The 19,391-nt window shown below is 37.7% G+C and overlaps 1 protein-coding gene across 1 annotated transcript in view; it reads left to right on the top strand.

Annotated features, from left to right (window-relative positions):
* Positions 1-19,391, top strand: part of LOC112146317 (protein phosphatase 1 regulatory subunit 29) — a 97,327-nt gene that overhangs the window by 56,983 nt on the left and 20,953 nt on the right. The gene's annotated exons all lie outside the window — the stretch shown is intronic.

Genomic DNA, 19,391 nt, shown 5'->3' with positions numbered 1-19,391 from the left:
TGTCCAACCAATAAAGTGGTAGGTGTAAAAAGAAACTGTAGATCCAGCATGTCCAAAGTCTGGCGTGGGTCAAATGTGGCTTAGATTCAAATTTCCACCGGGCTGCAGGTTCCTGACTTAGAAACAATAATATGTGGCTCCCAGCACTTTCTAAAACTGTGTGCGATGTCTTAATTGTGATCCACTGTAAACCTGTTGACATTTTTTTTTTATGTTGTTTCTGTGATCAAAACCACAGTGAATTATGGTTCTGAATAAGACAACTATTGGGGTTATTTTCCTGTTTAAGTAATTTAAATTAAGAAAGTTAAATTGCGAGAGGTCCCATGTTCAAATCCCGGACGAGCCCCCAATTTATGTCCCACCCCTTGTCTAAGGGTCTGTCAAAGGATGCAACATAAAGGTAGAAACAACAAATTAAACACACTAACCACTCAAAAACTGTATGTCTATGGATTTATGTGATCTATGTGAAAAAATAAAAAAATATCCAATTGCAATAGAATTTACATTAATAAGTTAATTTGTATTTAATGTTATTAAAATAATTCAAACAATGCAGGCTGATTAATTGGTCCTCAAAATTTCCCCAAATGTATCCATCTATGCAAAAAGTTTGATACCCCTGCTATAGACTTTAACATTAAATACAATATTCTCAAATATCTGTAAATCAGCTTTTATACTCATAGTTTGGAGGGGTAATCTCACGCAGAACCTTATAAATTGGATCTGTTAATTAAAGCGTAAAACATATAAAGAAGAAAGCTTGTTTCTGTCCTTTTTAGTTATTTTGTTATGATTCAAAGTTGCTCCAGGCGGTTATTTTCTGGCTTCAACAGGCAAGAAACTCTATTATAGCCTCTCAGAGCGGTGTAACTCAAACAGTCTGGGAGGAAAGTGAAAGTTTGCACCTTCCCTTGGCTCTAAATCGAACAATGACAGAAGCTAGAGCTGGTGAGTTTGTGTCAAACTGACTCTGTATCTTCAAAAAGTCGTCTTTCCGACTGAATGGCACAAACCGAGGAGTCCCTTCAGGAGAATCTGGATTTATTCTCCTCCATATCCCTGTCCACAAACTCAAACATGTTGTATTTTTAGAGTAATGTGGATGAGAAGCTTCTTTTTCAACATCAAATGTTCATTTAATTGTCTAAAATGCACCAATAATCACGTTTATCAAGTGCATATGTTCATCAGTTGTTGTCAAACACTGAAACCCTTTAGCATCAATTTGAGTGAAAAGATAATAGTAGAATCATCAACTGATGACAAAACCCAATGAAATGGATCAGGGGAAAATCTGAAAAAAGATAAAAGCCTATTTAACTGTTTGTTCTCAAACCTCATTTACTCCCTGGACCTTATCTGATAATGAATATAAAAGACACAGAAATTATCCTCAATTAGCTGTCTTTTTCATGACAGCAGAAGGCTGAAACTGATGTTTTATGTTCTGTGCAGGTGATAGGTGAGTGTCTGTTTCCAAAACAGGAAATATTTGAGTTCCTAGAATGCAGAAAAATGCCACGATGCCTCCGAGCAATAACAAGCACTTGGTGTTTACAATCTGACCCTGAAGAAAGGCACTCGTACAAACTCCCGAGTGCTGCATGATTGCCGGCGTGGAGTGGGTTGAACAGTTTTGGCTCCTGACATGATAGAGCAAATGAAGCAGCGCTTGTTGCTCCTTGGGGGAAGACAGGTGCTAAAAGAGCACTGATGCATTCTGACTCTCAAATACATCTAATCTTGGCTGTGCTCCGGTCCATGCATACAATCTTCCCAAAGAATGCAATTAGATTTGACAAATGTTGTCGTTTTACGAATGCTAATTGGAGAAAGTGGCACTTAGTTAAAGCTTCTGTGCAGCGAGATAATATACTTTGCTGTGGGGGGTTATCCTTCTGGGAAATTGAAGACAAAGAAAGAAACGAGTGCAGGCAGGGATCTGTGGTAATGGGAAAAATGTAGAATTTCTGGAGGCATTTCCAATACACGAAAGTTGAGTTTTGAATTCAACAGTAAAAGGTAAAGGGAAATATCTTTTATGGGATCAAACATATCTGTAATGGTTTAGCTTGAAGATACCCTTGAAGTATGGCAGTAAACACATAATAATGGTAATTATTTCTGTTCCTAAAGTCACAACTGCCTGCATTGGGTCCCATTATTAGATTCTTTGGTATGACTTGGTTGAAGATTTGAATCTCACAATCTTCTATTCTCAGTTGGGACTCTCTACCATAAGGCCACTGAAAGGGTTAACATTGAATCTGCTTGACTGATCTGTATGGAAAAAATTGTGAGAATGAGGATGATTCTGCTTCATTTTTTTACTTGACCTTTACTTGAATGCCAGCACATGGCTGTAGCACAACTATCTCCCCGGCCAGTCTGCGTCTGTACCACTGCTTACAGTGTCTGAGCGTGGGAGGACGCGCTTACACGAGATTAAGCAGTGCTCTGGCAGCGGAGTGGCAGTGGAATGGACTCCGGCGCCTGCATCACTGCTATTCCACGAACATGCATAAAGGTAGCGCGTCTAAGCACGTGTGGCAGATTTTCCAAATTTCTTACCCGTGATATGGCCCTCAAATCTTCTGGGACCGGACCATAAAATTCATCATATATACATCATTACCAATGCAAAGTCTCTGATTGGTCAAAATTTAACCTGGTTTGACTTTAAACGCATGTTCATGAAACAATCATAGAAACCTGAGCACCAACATGTAAACACAATCATTGCAAACACAGAAAGTTTCCATAGACTTTTCATTGAAAAGTGGTTGTTAAAGGTGTGTTGCCATGGGCGATATGACTGCAGCTTCCCCATTCGCGTACAGTCAGTGAGGGACCCTGTAATGACTAGAGTCTGGCTTAAGGACACCGTATGATCCCCGTACATGAGAAGTGTGAGTAATATCCTTATTAATACAACTCCATTCATGTACCACACCCACAAGAATGTCACGTTCTATTTTTATGATGTCCTTTAAGGTTGGTCGCATGAACTTCAAGGGAACTGTAAGACTTTAGATGTAGCTGCTCCTTTCTTTGACCCAAAAATCCCCCCGTACGGTGCATGTGACTACAACTTTACATAACGAATGCTTTTTATAATTAACTTTTCCCATTATTTTTTTTAAATGTTCCCTTTTTTTGTTGATCTATTTAAAAACATAGTGAAAAGGTTTGATCACTTGTAATGCTGGCTTTTTTTACTGGTTTGATAGTAGAGCAGTACAGCAGTACTGACGTCAGCTACCAGCAATGATAACGCAGCATACACTGGCTGAATCCTCTGAGCAGAAATGTTCCACGAGATGAGAAACAGTCTGGACTTGAATCTTCTGCTGGAATGTTCCCATTCCCAAACCCTTGTGTGTGTGAATAACAGATGAAGGAAAGATGGTAAAATAAACGAGTTTTCTGCTTTGATCAGCGACTACTATCTTGCAGGATTTGCTGGAAGCTTGTGCACCCATGTGTGCGTCTTCTCTCGCGGTGAAATCTGCATCTGTGTCAGCCTCTGCCTTTCATATGCTGGGCTGATTTTAGCTCTCCTCATTGCCCTTCATAGTTGAGTAACTGCTAGCTGCTAGCATCTGTGTGGGTGTGTATGTAAAAATAAACAATGATTGTGTGAGCGCATCGTCCCACTTAAAGAATTCTTTGATTCGTTGTTGCCGGAAAATTAAGGAAACACTTAAGGGTTGATGTTGGCCTCATGACGGCATGAAAGAATTGATTTATCAAATGTTTTGACCCAAATAAAAGCAAGAGGGGGGGTTGGTTGTAAATAGTAAAGCTGACTACTCGATTTATTCCACATGAGATGCCTCCCTGTGCATGTGATTAAATGTGAGAGTGCATGTTACAGAAGAAGCTACTATTATGCGCAGCTACACGGACAGAAATGGAGTAGGTTTTGAATGTTTTATGCCTCTGATTCTTCACCCTCCTACCTTCGGATGAACACAAAAACTATTCAGAAGAACGCCCTTTCTCTTTTTCCTTTGTGCTTGTCAGTGAAGGCTCACACTTTTGATGCTAAAGCGACTGTTTTTGTTCCTTTAAAACTCATTTACCTCCTCTGCTTTAGTCCTCATTTTTTCCTTTTTCTGTCTCACTTGCTCTCGTTTTCGTTCATTTTATTACTTTTTTTTGCAGGTTCTGTTTATGACTTGAAAGTCGAATGTGATGGCATGAATGGAAAAGGGAAGGATGAAAACGCTCCACACATTTCAAACTACATTGTCTATTACTTATATATACTCCTATTTTGTTTCATATAATCCAACTTTTATTTTTACTATTTGAACATATCAAAGAAAAAAAAGCTTTTGCTTCTTTCTGAAACATTGATTACCAAAAAGTGAAAGTGTCAATCAACTGTTTGATTGATTGTTCTTTATTAATGTATTAAATGACACCAGGTTTGTATAAGCCATTTAAAAGTTTTTTTTTTTAATTTTTTATTGTTACATGCTTATTAGCAAATGACAAACGAGAATATTTCTGATTTTTTTTTTGTTTTTTACTTTTTTAATTCATTTATTTACTTCTCTTTTTTTTTTAGCAAAAATAATACAAAATAAGACAAACAACAGAAATATCTATACAGAGATTTATCACACTTAGGATGATTAGTCATAAAGTTGATTGGAAAATAAGTATAGATTCAACAAAAACTGTAAAAAAAAGCAATCAATGCTCTTTAAATAGACATTTTAGCTCTTTTGCACGCAGTACATGACACAATGAAATGCTTACCTTTGAGGTTTGTTAAAAGTAGTAGTTGGTTGAAAGGGAGTGGGAGGAAGCGAACTTTTATAATCTCACCGCTTACATCTGATTGTTTTTTATACTTTACAAACACAAATTCAAGTTATCGAAAAATCGGTAAGACTCAATAAGTATCACATGACAAAGATGAAGAATATATTACCATTATTTCAGGAATCATACTATATCCATGGAAGTTGAAAACTTTGTTGTTGTGGACCATTTTTTGATTATTTTCATATATCATTAGGGCTGCAATGATATATGTTTTCAATTAAATTAAAAATATGTTATTAAAATAAAAACTTGTTTAAAAAAAATAAAAAATGAAGAAGTGAATGCACAACAGGAACTATGATACAAAAATAGTTAAAATGTTTAATGATAAAATTATTTTTGCAGATAAAGAAACATTTAAAACAATATTGGAAATATCTATATTTGTGGGCCGATATCGATCCAATACTGATACCACCTTTAGATCAATTTTATGGATATTTTGTATCAGTCCGCCAAGCACTATTGTGTAGATCCGCTAATGTCCGGAGTTCAGTGAACGCAGCACGCATAGATCCTTGGTGGACCTGGGTTCTGTCATTGAACATGTCGTTGGGGGTTTTAGGGTAATAAAGAGAGCAGAGGCTGCTTTGTGGGACGGAATTGAGGCATCTAACTCCACTAATACTGTGTATCTTCGAAACCTTTTCTTAACTAAATCGTTTCATCACGATAAATCAGTCAAGAAAAAAAAGTAGAGCAGATCATTTTCGGCTTTCTAATATCATATATCGCACTGAAACAAAATTATGGCCAAAAATTGAGGTTTGGACCAAATCGTGGGGAAAATGAATCATTGCATCACTATAGTGGTCGGCCATAAGAATGAAAAAAACAACCAGTTTCATCCTCATTTCTCCTCATCATAAATTCATTCTGGTAGGTGTTTTGCAGAATTGGCCAAGGTGTGTTACATTACTGTTCAGCATGTGTGTGTGTGTGTGTGTGTGTGTGGGGGGGGGCTCTTCTGAGAATTAGGATTTTGGTTCCAAGATGTTTCATGATTCATTTTAACATCTGCTTTAAACTCCAAGCTCTACAGTGCATTTGTAAAATCTCATTTTCTCCTGCAAACAGCCTCTTTTCTGAGACTTTCTTCTCCTCCGTGCTGTGAGGACCGTTTTATTACTGTTAAAAGGTCCAAGCTGTACCTAAACCTCAGCTGTTAGATGTAACGTCAGGCCTCTTATTTCCTGTTTGCTTGGAAAAATTATTTATTTTCTGAGAACATCCAAAGTGGTTTGATCAAGCTGCCTAATGGATGATTCATCTGACTTGAATAATCCTTAAGATTCTGGTGGAAAACAAAGGGTTGTTCTGCTATCATTCTTGCATTTATTTATTTTATTAAATTGTAAACAGTTTTGTTAGCCAGATCTTTTTTTTTCTAAACAGTTTTAAACCAGTGGGTCACGATTACGTTGACTGATCGGTCGATTGCAGAGTAAGTAGGAAGACAAAAAATCAAAAATTGCGTACGTCACTGCGCATATGTGTTCATATTAAACTGAATATGTTTTTTTTCTTTCTCGTAAACTTCAGAAAGGTGTGAACGTGCAGCGACAGACTCCTAAAGATGTAACCACTCATGTGCCCGATTTTTTTCTCAACTGCCACAAGAACTGTCACTCAGGAAGAACCTTGAAGAGGTCGCACACAGAACCTTTTTGTTGTCAGCACACTGTGCGCTGCAGCCTTGATGCGACAGGCACAAACGCACATCAATTCAAATGGTTGTATACTACAATAGTCATCTAAATTTATCAATTTAATTTAAAGCTATTGCTTAAGGCCCTTTAAAATTAGCTTTACATACAGTATATATATATCAGGGATGCCAAGATTAAGGCATTATTAAAGCGTGCGATTAATAAAAAAATTTAAAGCGTTATAATTTATTAATGGAGATTATTTACTCGCTTCACATCGTGCGGTTCAGGCTTCCACCATTTCTGAAAATGCTCACCTTATCGGACACCAACCCACTTATAACATAGTCACTTCCAAAAGAAACAAATAATCAATAGATTATTTATTATTTATAGATTTATTTTTGTAACTTTTTCACTTTAGATCACTTTTTCACAAAAAGCGGACTATTTGATTGGTGTTGTCACAGTAACACGAGAACGCGTCGTTGGGCCGGCAGACCTCGACTGCAGTGGTAAGGAAAGCGAAATATAAGTTGTAGGCATCAGTTCAGACCGAAAGTTCACCTCTTAATGTTTGTTTTTGTCCAAAAGATCAAAGAGAAAGTTTGTTTTAAAGAAGCCTGCGCAGTGATATAGAACATTTGGCATATGTGACTGGAACTTCTTTTAGGTGGGCATCAACACCCAGCAGCCAATCAGATTTGAGTATATACCCAGACCATGTGAAATGCAGAAACACAATGTTTGTTTTTTTATAGCTGATGTTAGTATTTTTGCTTTCTTGGAGTAATACCGCAGACGTAAAAGTCTTTAGAGTTCTGCTCATTTTACTGGTAATGTGTTCTGTGCTCACAAATTAGACTTCTGGGATGTCTGAGGTCAACACTTTACAAATTAAAACAATTCAGACAATAAAAATGAAGGAAAAACGTTCTTACTGGCCATTTTTTAAATGTATTCAAAGAAAAATTTACCTAGTAAAAAAAATTGTGATTAATTACAATCCAAAAGTGGGATTAATCTGATTAAATTATATATATATATATGTATATATATTCCTGCTCTGTTAGTCCAGGACTCCTGATCTGTAATTTTTTTTAGTTCATTGAAGCTGTGATGTCCGGGTTTTTTATAGCAGGCACATGGAGGATCAGGTGTCAGAATGTCCACTCAGTGTATTTACATTTTCAGATGACTGCGTCCCTCGCTAACTCTTTTGGGTCATTTGCTCAGCCCGACAGCACGGCACTATGTCTAATTTCCGTGCTGGGAACAATGAACTCTGTTTTCCTGTCCCTCATGCTACCGTCTGATGACCGTCTCCTTGACACCATCCGTCCATCTTTCTCAACAAACACCGTCTGTCTGAGGGGGAACAGAGATCCACGTGCGGAACTGTCTGTCCCATTATTCAGCAAAACTGCAGTGTTTTGACAATCCTAATGGTGAAAGCACTCCGTATCCCCACAACACTGATGAAAAAATCATCAGTCTGTCAAAGCATTCTGTGGTTATGTAAGTGTTTGGAAGATTTTACCCTAAAAGAGGAAACAATGACTAAGCATATTTACAGCCAACAGATGACATGTCAAAAAGCTGATGTATTTTTTGAGGATTTTCCTTTTTGCAAATACACTTCTCTATTAATCAAAGCCATAAACAAACCTTGCTGCTGCACCTGAACACAGCACGTGCATGACTTGAGCACAGCCAGGGTTGTACTCTGCACCTGGCGCTGAGGCTGGCTCCTTAAACAGAAATCAGTGAGATAAATGAGGGAGAGTGTGTGCGGCACAAATCTATATTTTGTTTTGAGAGGAGCAAGTGGGAGTAATCTGCAAAAGTGCAGAGGAATTGATGGGAAAGCTGGGAGTACAGATTTGCTTTACATTAGATTTTATTTGGAAACGATTTGTACTGACCCACCTACGCAGGAAAACTAAAGGTTATTAAATGCAGCATTTTAGAAAAGCAAAGGTGTTTAGGAAGAGGGCTGAAGGGAGGAGACACATGCAGTAATGTCTTTTTTACTTTAGAACATGGTTTGCATTATAAACTGACATTATAATTACGATTCCTCCCAAAACAGTTTACTTTTTGGTTAAAAATATGAAATATGTTAGGCTTTTGATAAGGTAAAAGTGAGATTTGTTCATGTGAGGTTGTCAGACTCTTCTTTATGGTCTGACAAATTTGTTCTCCATGTCCAATTTTCTCACACTCTGTACTTTCTTGATTTCTTCGCTTTACCGTCTGTCCTCAAATGGAACAGTCAAGAGGATATTTCATAACATTATGGTGTTTGGTTTATTTGATATCTGCCATCTTTTGTTAATCAGACCCATTCCTCGTCTTTACTCCAATCTGTTCTCTGCCCACCTCCCAAATAAGTTTGTAAATCCTAATATCTGCTATTCTAAAAACTTCGTAGTTAAAAATAACTCACTCTGTAGTTTAAAGATTTTTTTATTATTTTAATTCAGGAAATAAAAAGAGTTTAGGTTAAAATGAAAGTGCTATAATAAAAACAAAATGTATCCCAACCATTGACTGTATATGAGAACCGGACTGAGTGACTCCTCCTCCTCACATTCCAAACAGGAAGTACCTGCTGGTCCCAAAAAGCCAAAATCCCATAGACTTCTCTTGAGTTTTCAACCGTTTTTACTCAGTCATTATGTTTGTTAGAATAACCATTCTTGCTCAGATACATTTTTTTTAACAGGTTCTTGCTAATCAACATTTTTTTTTTCACAATATTCTTTCTGCAGCGTAAGTAATTCAAGTTATGAACTGACCAATCAGATCCCTCAATAAAAAGTGGCCTCGCGTCAGACGTTTAAAGGGTCTGATTGGCAGATTCCACTTGACTTCAACAATTCGGTCCAGTTTGGAATTTTGATCGTTTCCATGATAAAACCGACCCATTCAACCGGACTGAACATACCATTTTTGGAACCTCATTGGTTGTTGATGCATTGAAAGATGGAACAGAACGTTTAGGGAGGGGCTACTGTCGCCACATGACTAAACCCGTTGATTGGCAGAGGATTACAACAAAAGAAAGTGCCAACCCAAAGCCAAAGGTTTTCTCCTCTTTTCGGCTGTATTCCTCTCCGCTATCAGGAATTCTCTCTCAAAGTGAAGAAGCTGCTAGATGACCTCCGTTGTTCTTGTTGATAGCTTCACTTTTGCTGTAGTCACACTTAGGTTTCTGATTGGGTTTTATGCGGTTCCGGTGCCAAAGCAGTTCTTTGGTTTCACTTCCTAATCGGTGTCAAATAATGCCTACATCTTCCCAAATTAACATATTTTCATTCCCAAGTCACATATTGGCGTATGGTTAAGACCGCTGTGTCAAAAATGATTTTTTTTTGTGTTTTTGTTTTTTTTTATGCTGATTGTTCCTATTAAATCAGAGCTCCCAAACCTCTGAGCCGCAAACCGATGGCCCCTCCCTCTTTCAAACCAGCGGTGAACCGCTCTTTCACGCAAACTGACACTCCTCTTTCACCACGCGGCAAATTCGCTTCACGCCGCCTGTCCGGATTGGCTAGAACTTTAAATTACTGAAGAGAGCTGAAGTGATTGACATGTCCAAAAACAAATAGACATTCAATGAAACTTAGCCCTGAAATCTGGCACCGTTTGCAGCAGCTTCTTTTGGTTTCGATAGAACCGCGTACATTATGATGGTTCCTACTTGGAACCGAACTTCGGTGCCCAACCCTAGTCACACTACTATGACACAAAGCTACACAATCCGTCAAACACCACACATTCATCGTTACGGTCCAACTTTGAGTGACCAGTACAGAATTTCCTGTACCATTCTAAACCTACTATACAGTACCGTACCACTCAGTGGAAATGAGGCTCAACATCCTCACTTTTGACTGGAGAGAGTGGTTGCCATAGAGATATAGACTAACACAGACATGGACCAATCATGACTTACTCAGGACGTCTGGTTCCAACATGACTATGGACATATAGTGGAAAATTTGCTAGTGAATTGACTTAATCTGGATGGAACCAGAAGCAAGTCATTGTCTTTGTGACGCCTCGCTCGCTCAGTCCAGTTCTCTATATGCAGTCAATGATCCCAACACACACACAAAAAAAACAAAAAACAGAGAATTAGGTTGAAAAAATAACTTAATCGTGCATCTCATATAGGCTCTATACTTTCATAAATATATACACCTTTCAATCCTTAGATTATATTTTAAACTTCTAGAAATCCTAATTTAACTACTAGTTTAGTGGCAAAAAGACAGAGAAGTTTGCTCGCCTTAAAAACCAGTTATATAGGCGTCTACTTTGGCTCACTTGTTTGGTTCGCCCATTGTGAGAGAAACTAAACAGATGGCACAATAGCTCTCCAGTGAAGTGAACGTACAGTATCCCCACAAACAAATACACTTGGTGGCTTTCAAAGCCCACTGTTGCCTTTTCAGCAAAGATAAATATAGTGTTTGAGCAAATGATGAAGAAGCCCTATGGTTTTTGATTTTTTTCATAAAAAGAGGGGGGAAAATGCTAATTGAAGCAGCTGAATATGTCCCCGCACAGGCCTTTCCTCCTAGGCGTGCAGGAGCAATTATGGTGAGCACTAAAATTGTGAGAGAAATCAAAAACGACATAAAAAAGCAGTCTTTTTCTAAAGGTCCTTTCCAGGGCCAACGTTTGTATTTATTTTTTTATTTTGGTTTGTGCCACTGCGGTAACGCAACGTGTCAGACACCATCTGTAGAGATAAGCTGCTTATTCTAAAGTGGCAAAAGCATGATTTTCAAAGACTAAATTACTGTTAATTTCCAAATTAGAGTTAGAATGAAGTACATAAAATGGAAATTTGTGTGTATTTTTCAAACGGTCGAGCAGCACTACCAGGTTGAGTCTCTCAGTATGTAAAAAAAACACTTTAATACACTGCATTCACATTTCCTTACAGCATATTCCGACATCTGCAGTTCCCGCTCCTTTGATCCGGCTCCTCTGTCAGCAGTCTCCACCTCATGTATAGTCAAAGAGCCGGGCAGAAAGGTGCCAGACTCCGGGAATGTCTCTGCATCTCATACATCACCCTGCAGTCGCAGTACTCCTGTTGTTTCTTGTCTGTGCTCCAGGCGTGTCCATTTATTATTTTGTTGAGCTCAAATTTAGAGATCCAAACATCCTTTTCTTTGCTTTTTTTTTCTATTTTTTGCTTGTGCTCCACATCCTCGACATCTCCTTTTACATTCCCTGCATGTGACGTAGCAAAAACCACACCGACCGTTACGGTGAGATATTTAAGGTGCGTCTAATGATTCTTTACTTTCTTATGTAATCTTTTTTTTTTCATTACCTCATCTTCTTCCCTTTGTCTCACCCTCCCCTCGTTCTGTTGCTCTCCGTCTCTTTTTCGCCTGCAGCCAGGCAGTGGCCTAGTTTAACACTGCAGACGGTTTCATTCAGATCCCCCCCACCCTCACCCCCAAATAAATAAATAAATAAATAAATAAATCACAATCATGAGGGAATGCCTCTAAATCTGCATAAAAAAGCCACACGTGTAGTCATTTACTCAGTGCACTTGTGCATATGTTTTTCTTTTTTTCGCCTTTCTGGTACAAAACTCTATTTTTTCTTTTTTTTTTAGAAACAAGCATAAATGCGCTCTTCCATAAAAGATGACTATGAAACTTTAACAGCTTTCCTCGAAAAATACCGTTTGCCATAACGGATGAAGATGCTTGAAAAAATGTAACTTGCTTCTGACAGTTTGACAAGTTTTGGCAAGAAATAACATCACATCCCCCGTATATTTCTGATAAATGATGAATCTGGAAACTATGGCTATGAAAGATATGAATTTAGATAAGAAAAGATTAGAATTAGCAGCTAATCTTTGTGAAAAAAACTAAATTGCTTCCCAAAACGAAGAAAACTTCTGCATTTTAAAGCTTCTACTTGAAAGAGCACACTGCTATAAAGCAGTAAATGCATTTATTGTGTGCGTTCAGCATTTCTCTGCATGTGTTGCACAGCTGTCTGGCCCACGTTCTGGTCAGTCTGCTGTAATGCAGTCCTGCTCGCTGGGAACCGTCCCTCTGCAACCACAGACACTCATCATTATTAACTATGACTCATTGCCTTGATTTGCTGCTGAGTCATTGTTAATAAAATGAATCAATAGTGGCTGGCAAAACATACTGGATGCATCTCTGCCTCTGTAGAGATGTTGGTATGTTAGTGAGCCAAAGGGTAACAGCACCAATCTGCAGCTTTAATGAAATCTTTGGAGACTTTTTTCAAAATTCTGATCTTTCCCTTTTAATCCGCTAATCCTGGAGAACAATCAGCCGGCTCCCTTTGAAGATATGCTCAATTATATTCCGTCTAGATGGCTCTTGTTCTTCCAGAGTCCAGTCAAACCGCCAAAAGGCCCAAATGTTGGCATAAATGAAAGTAGGTTAGATCAAAGCTTAACAAGTTATTCTTTTCTGCTTTTGTTTGGGCCGACTAAGGTTGAGGCTGGTATGGAGAGAAAATAGACTCACCGGATTTTGGTGTGTGTAATTCTTGACTTGTAACTTGTGTCTGAATGTTTGTGTGTAACTTCTGAACTTTCTCCAAATTCCCTCCCTAATCTCTAACTATTAAAAAACTATACAGTGCGGAACTATATAGTGCCCTAGATTTTAAAAGGAATTAGGACACGCTGCTCACGACTTTACTTTCTTTTTTTAAACGGCAATCTATTGTCACCGATTTTCAAAGTAAAAATTGAATCAATACAAGCAGTTTACGACATCTATTTATGACTCCACTGTGTTCTGATGATAAAAATGTGGATCGTTTGTTAAAAAATTACATTTAAACAAAATTGATCAACTGCATTGCATTGTGGTCGATATTTGGTGCACAAATCTATTAGTCTCACAACTCATCTTGCACTTGTAACTCTGACCTGTGCATAAATGTGGTTTTGTCTGAGTGTATCAAGCAATTGGTGCATACTATTTAAAGATTTGTTTGCATAAGAGCGGTTTTGAAGTCGTAGTTATTTTAAGCTGGTGTAATTTCAAGCTGTATTTTGTGTTTGTGAGGTTTCGATTTTCCAGTGTACATCTGAATACACAATTGGGAGTACATACATGAAATGTATTATATGAGTTACAAATCAAGAATTATGCACAAATCCGGTGAGTCTATTTTCTCTCCATATAGGGAAAGCAAAGGGAACATATTTCCATAGAATTTGCTGAAAAGCATGAATCAGAGGGGATAATCTCTGACAAAATGAAATAAAACTTGTTATTTATAAAAAAAATAATAAAGTCCCAGTAGTCTAAAGGCTTTTTCACCCTAGTTCTCATTTTGCAAACAGTGGCTTGGGAACACACAAAAACTTAGAAAATGTAAAAAAAAACAAACAGACAAAAAAAACAAAAAAAACAAGTGTGACTTCCTGTCACCCATCAATCTTGTAATCTGACCTAGTGACAACTGCAGGTGACAAGGCAGTAAAAAGTGTGAAGTGACCTGTCAAATGATCCATCAACGCTAAAAAAAAAACCCAAAACATGCAGCAAGAGCTCAGCTTTGACCTTTATGATAAAGAAGTGTCACCAAGTCACACCGAGAGTTTCCAGACCACAATCTGAGGTCAAGCACATCTCCGTTTATTGACTCTCATCTGGTCTGACGAAAGTCTTTTCTTTTTTTCTAATGCAGCTAATTTGCCAGGCCGCCTACCTCAGTGCTTCTCGAGGCTAACTAGCTGCAGGCTGTGGCCTCGTGTTTACTGCTCCGTGATGGGAGTGGTATTGATCTGAAGAATGCATAAAAGTGCAATTTAAAGGATAAAGAGAATGAAGTCCGACACATTTTTGTTCTTTACTTGTAATTTTTTTTTATTTATTGATTAAAAACTATATAGGAAAAATTGCATTTCCTCACAGGACTGATTTCAATATGTTCATTGAGCAGCTTTAGACTGTAAACGTCCTTCTTTTTTCCACTGAAAGAATCAAAGTGGAGTATTTTTACCTTACACTAAGACGACAGTGTGGAGCAGAAAAATAAAGTATGTAAAACACCAGCTAAGTCATGCTGTGTATGTTTTTCGGGAAGAGCTTAGTAGCATCACACGAGATTGCCACTGTTCCCTGAAGCATCAGAGAGACGGAAAACAAGTCTTAAAACATCAACTTGATGCATTATGTAAAAGTGGAATTTTCAATTTAGCATGAAATATTATTTTTAAAAGAAACTGGTAGATTTACAAAATATCCCAAATATTAAATTATGGTGCAGTTTTCTTTTTTATTCTTTTATCTTTTTCTGAAACGTATTCACTAAAGCGCAAAGCTCTGTAGGATGCTGAAACTCTGTCAGCTCCTTTTCCACTTAATGAGGGAAAGTATTATAAACTTTGTCCAGTCAAAACTATATTAGAATTTACGTTGCTTTCTCATAATTGTGTGCCTTTTAACTTTATATTTCCCTATTTTTTATTTATTTTTTTTTATCTTAATTTTGGTTACCGATGACACATCCAGTCTTCAAACTAGTTAGATCAGTGATATGGGGTCAAATCAGGATCAGGTGAGAGTGACCGAAAAACATGTTTGAAAACTTTAAAAACAAGATTGTAAATTTGGTGGCAAAAAATGAAAATTTGAAAGCGGTTTAAACGTGAAAATACATATTGTAAACTTGAAGGAATTATTGAAAATTTGAAAAAAATGAAAAATAAAATCAAACATTTGACAAAATAATATTGTAAACTTGAAAGAAATATTGAAAATGAGCTGATGCTGATTTGACCCCATACAATAGTCCCCAGACATTATTTTCACAGACCAACATGTATGAGGCAGAAGTCTGGGTCTGATTTTATTTTAATTTTTTGTATGTTTCCAGTTTCCGTTAACTTTAAAGTGTTACGTTTATCTTCATCCTCTGTTTTAAACTTTATTTGCATATTCAATTTTGGGTGAAAATCATTAAAATGTGATTTAGATAGACTCTAAAAACATAGCTGAAAAAAGAGGAAGCTACAAAATCATACGCCAACTTCAGCCTCGTCTGAGTTTTAAGGTGACCAATAAATAAATAAAAGGTCACTAAAACTGGTACTTTCTAGATAAAATCATAAACGTTTGAGCAACTTTGTTAGCAGCAACTTCAGTACACATATTATACAAAGCGAGCTCAATTTGTCGGAAAAACTGTCGCAAATTACTTTTTTTTTTTTTTTGAGTAAAAACTCCTGGATTTGTCTGTTTAATGCAGATTTATATTACTATAATTTCTTCTGTTTCCTCAGAGAATCTTCACAAATACATTCATTTTTTTTTTTTTTGGGGGGTAACTTTGTTAGCTTGGGGGACTCCATTTAATGGTCTGCGCAGGCACTTTAAGAAGGTTAAACTTTATTGTCATTGTGCATGTACAAGTAACAACGAAATGCAGTTAGCATCCAACAGGAAGCATTAAGTGCATAATTTACAGTAGAATAAAGGTGCAGATTATAATTAAGCAAAAATTATGCGGAGACAATCTTAAAAATTGCTTTAGAGACAAAGGAGGTGAAATGATTTGTAGATAATCAATGAATCCTAGGATTAAACATGAGGCAAAAATCAGTTAAAATAGTTCAAACGATCCAGTCCCACTTAAACTCATTAAAATGCGATGGTTGTACCTTGGATTATGGTGTAAAGGTGATCTGATCATTTACTATTCTGTCTTTCCACATAAAACTTTACATTTCTAGGATGTGGTAGCGAACAACACAACTATTTAACAGTCAATGATTCCCAAAAGGACTGGATTCCCCCCACTGCTCTGCATCGCACTCTCATTTTTGGCTCTTTGCTCTTCGATTTCATCTAAACCATCATTTTATGCGTCATTGCTCCTCAAACTCTTCTGTGATCAAAAAGTGAATGTGCCGTCACACTTCAAGTTCTGATAAATGGTTGCCATGGCAGCAAAGTGCAAATGGATGGGCTGTAGGATAACGGATGAGCTGATTGTAAAACAAGACCTGACTTCAACCTGGAATGCTATTAAACTTCTTGTACTAAAGTTGGGACGCTTCTGTTGAATCAGTGGTACTTGTAGAAAACAATACAAACAAAAATAAAGAAGGATTCTTGAAAAAATTAACATTCATAACCTGCAAGTTGCATTTTATAAATTTGAAACTGACTTCAGTAGCAGATAAGAGCTTATTAAGAAACTTTAAATTTGAATCTTACAAATTAGGAATATGATGTTAATACCATTAACCTTTAAAAACACAATTAGGGTTTCTTTTAGATCCTTTTTGACTTAGTTTACATCCTGAATTAGCTGGAATAAAATCATATTTAAATTAAATCAACATGATTCTTTTCACGAATTATATTTATACTATATTAAAGCCTTACTAGATTGAAATGTTTTTTTTTGTGAGTAAAAGTGTAAAAAATCCTGCTTTGATCATCTTTTGATCTATTATAAAACTGTTGCCAGTGGTCTTGTTTTAAAAATGATTACGCCGTTTTTAGCCAAAAAAGAAAAAAAAATGTTTTCTAGGACATAGTATCTGCAGAGCAACGGCAGTTCATTAGAAATCTGCATCTGAGTTGGGGGCGGGACTATTGAAGCAAAGTAAGCCCTCACATCCTGATTACTGGCTTACAGCTCCTCACAACCCCGGCCCAATGCGATTTGTCAGAGGAGGCCAGTTTTGATATTAAGTCAATGAGTGTGAATTGAGGTGATCTAAAGTCCCGCGGCACGATTTGACGGGCCAGGCACAGCGGTCTGGCAGCAGCACGGTGAGTGGTGAGGTGAAAATTAGGTGGCACAGCCAAAATGTAAACATCTGAAGTTTGACAGGTCATAGTGTCATGTCAGGTCTACAAACATACTCTGTGTCTCAGGTGTCAGGTCATCCAATCATGAACTTAAAAATGGCAGACGATATCTGAGCTATTTAGCTGTCCAGGTTTGAGCCGGCTCAGACGAGGAAAACAAAGACGTTCATGGATCTAGTCATGTAGAAGCAGATCTATCAGAATGGAGCGGAGAAGGGCCCACTGATTGTAGCCTCTATGTCACAAGAACATATGAATTCTGGCGACATTTTTTCATCTGCTCCTGATTTACAGCGATTTAAATAACAAAACACTCAGAAATGCAATTTTAATTTTCTACAGTATGTCCTCTATTATCAGAAAAATGCTACAAGAACATATTAAAAACACAATTTTTTATTGAAGTGGGTCTGATATAAGACTGCTGATGAATATATTTAAGCTTAAATCTTCCTTTGTTCAGATGTTGAGTGTCTAAAACTCTTTTTTAAATTATTTTTGTGATTACTGAAAGATTGCTGCTCTTAGCGTTAGTATTTACACAGGTCTGATTAGTGGTTTGAGGTGTTCAGCTCGTCCTCCGGAGGTTGAGGATGAAGGCTGACGGCGCTGATTTCCTGCAACACTGATGTGATCAGTTCTGAATGCACTTAAGCCTCTTGATGATCTACAGCGTGAAGTTTCTCATTTCCTGGACAGTGAACGGAGAAGGCAAGGAATCACTTCTGACATTAGAGACGGGCATCTGTAGTTTCGCAAGAGGGTGAGACAATCTGGCAGAGGCTAGAAAGTATAGATGTGAACTTAAGAACCCTGAACGTAATTGGAATTGAGCTCAGGTGTGCTGTAGCGAGGGCTGAACCAACTAATGGTCGCTGACACGCACACAACAATCAGAAAAAAAGGGGAGGAGAAACCAGGCGAGCTAAAGGACCTTAAGAATAAACTTTTATGAGGAACATAATTCACCTTTACTGTAACATGCAAAAAGGAACACGCCCTCTGCCTCCATCCTCTAAACCTCTGCATTATGGATTATTGCCTGAACTATAATCTCTCATATGTCACTGATCTCAGCCTCTGATTTATCCGCACTCTCCTTGTAGTTCCCATGATCCACTTTCTGTTCCCCCTTGGCCCACATTCAAGCCATGCATGTTCTGCTGCTCATTCCTATTTTTCCTCAAGTCCCGTTCTGGCCTCTAGCAAGGAAACAATCTTTTTCCTTCCACATGAGTGCCATAACTTCACTTGAGCTTCAGCATGTATCCCCCCGGCTTTAACCTGAGCTGGGGGTGGCATCTGACCTGCTTCTTCTACTGGAAACTCTTCAGCCACCTTCTTATCTGGCAGGCCCAAACCACACCATGCAAGTGCAGCTGCTGGTCTTTCTCCGGGTCATCCGCCGGACAAAAAAACAGCAAAGTATGTTTGTAGAGTTGGATGCAGTGGTCAGTCAAAGAGCCGTTGAGGGGCTCTGCTCCATTTAGCCCCAAACCTTGAGGCCGCTCCGCCACGCTCCACTGAATCACTTCTTTTTCTTTTTTTTTTTCCTTCGAGGCATTCAAGAAATGGATATGATGTCATGGCTGAGCAGCCACAGATGACAGTGGTCTAAACATCGCACTTGGACAAACAAATGCACTGTGAGACAAACACAAAAAGAAAGCCACAAGGGATAGAGACAGAAAACGATACAAACATTGAAAAAAGAAGAGAGATGTTCAAAGATGGCGGAGCGCAAAGGTAAAATATGAATTACGAAAGAAACTTTGCTTTAGCCCAATGATTTTTTTCTTTTGTGTTTCATCACTCTCATGTTTAGCCTTGTTTTTTTTTTTTTTTTGCAGACTTTTTCATCCTCAAAATAATAGTCTTTTTCTGCAGACTTTGTCTCTGCTCCTCGTGGCTCTAATTTCAAAGATTGTGGCAGAATCACACAAGAAACGCATCCCCTCATGGCCTCGGCATCATCTCTCGCCTCTTTCAGTTTCAGTTTTCATCCTAATGTGATTGCATATGTTACACG

Source organism: Oryzias melastigma, linkage group LG8 (genome assembly GCF_002922805.2).
Source record: "Oryzias melastigma strain HK-1 linkage group LG8, ASM292280v2, whole genome shotgun sequence".
In the NCBI taxonomy this organism is placed as follows: domain Eukaryota; kingdom Metazoa; phylum Chordata; class Actinopteri; order Beloniformes; family Adrianichthyidae; genus Oryzias; species Oryzias melastigma.
This window is presented reverse-complemented; position numbering and strand designations above follow the sequence as displayed.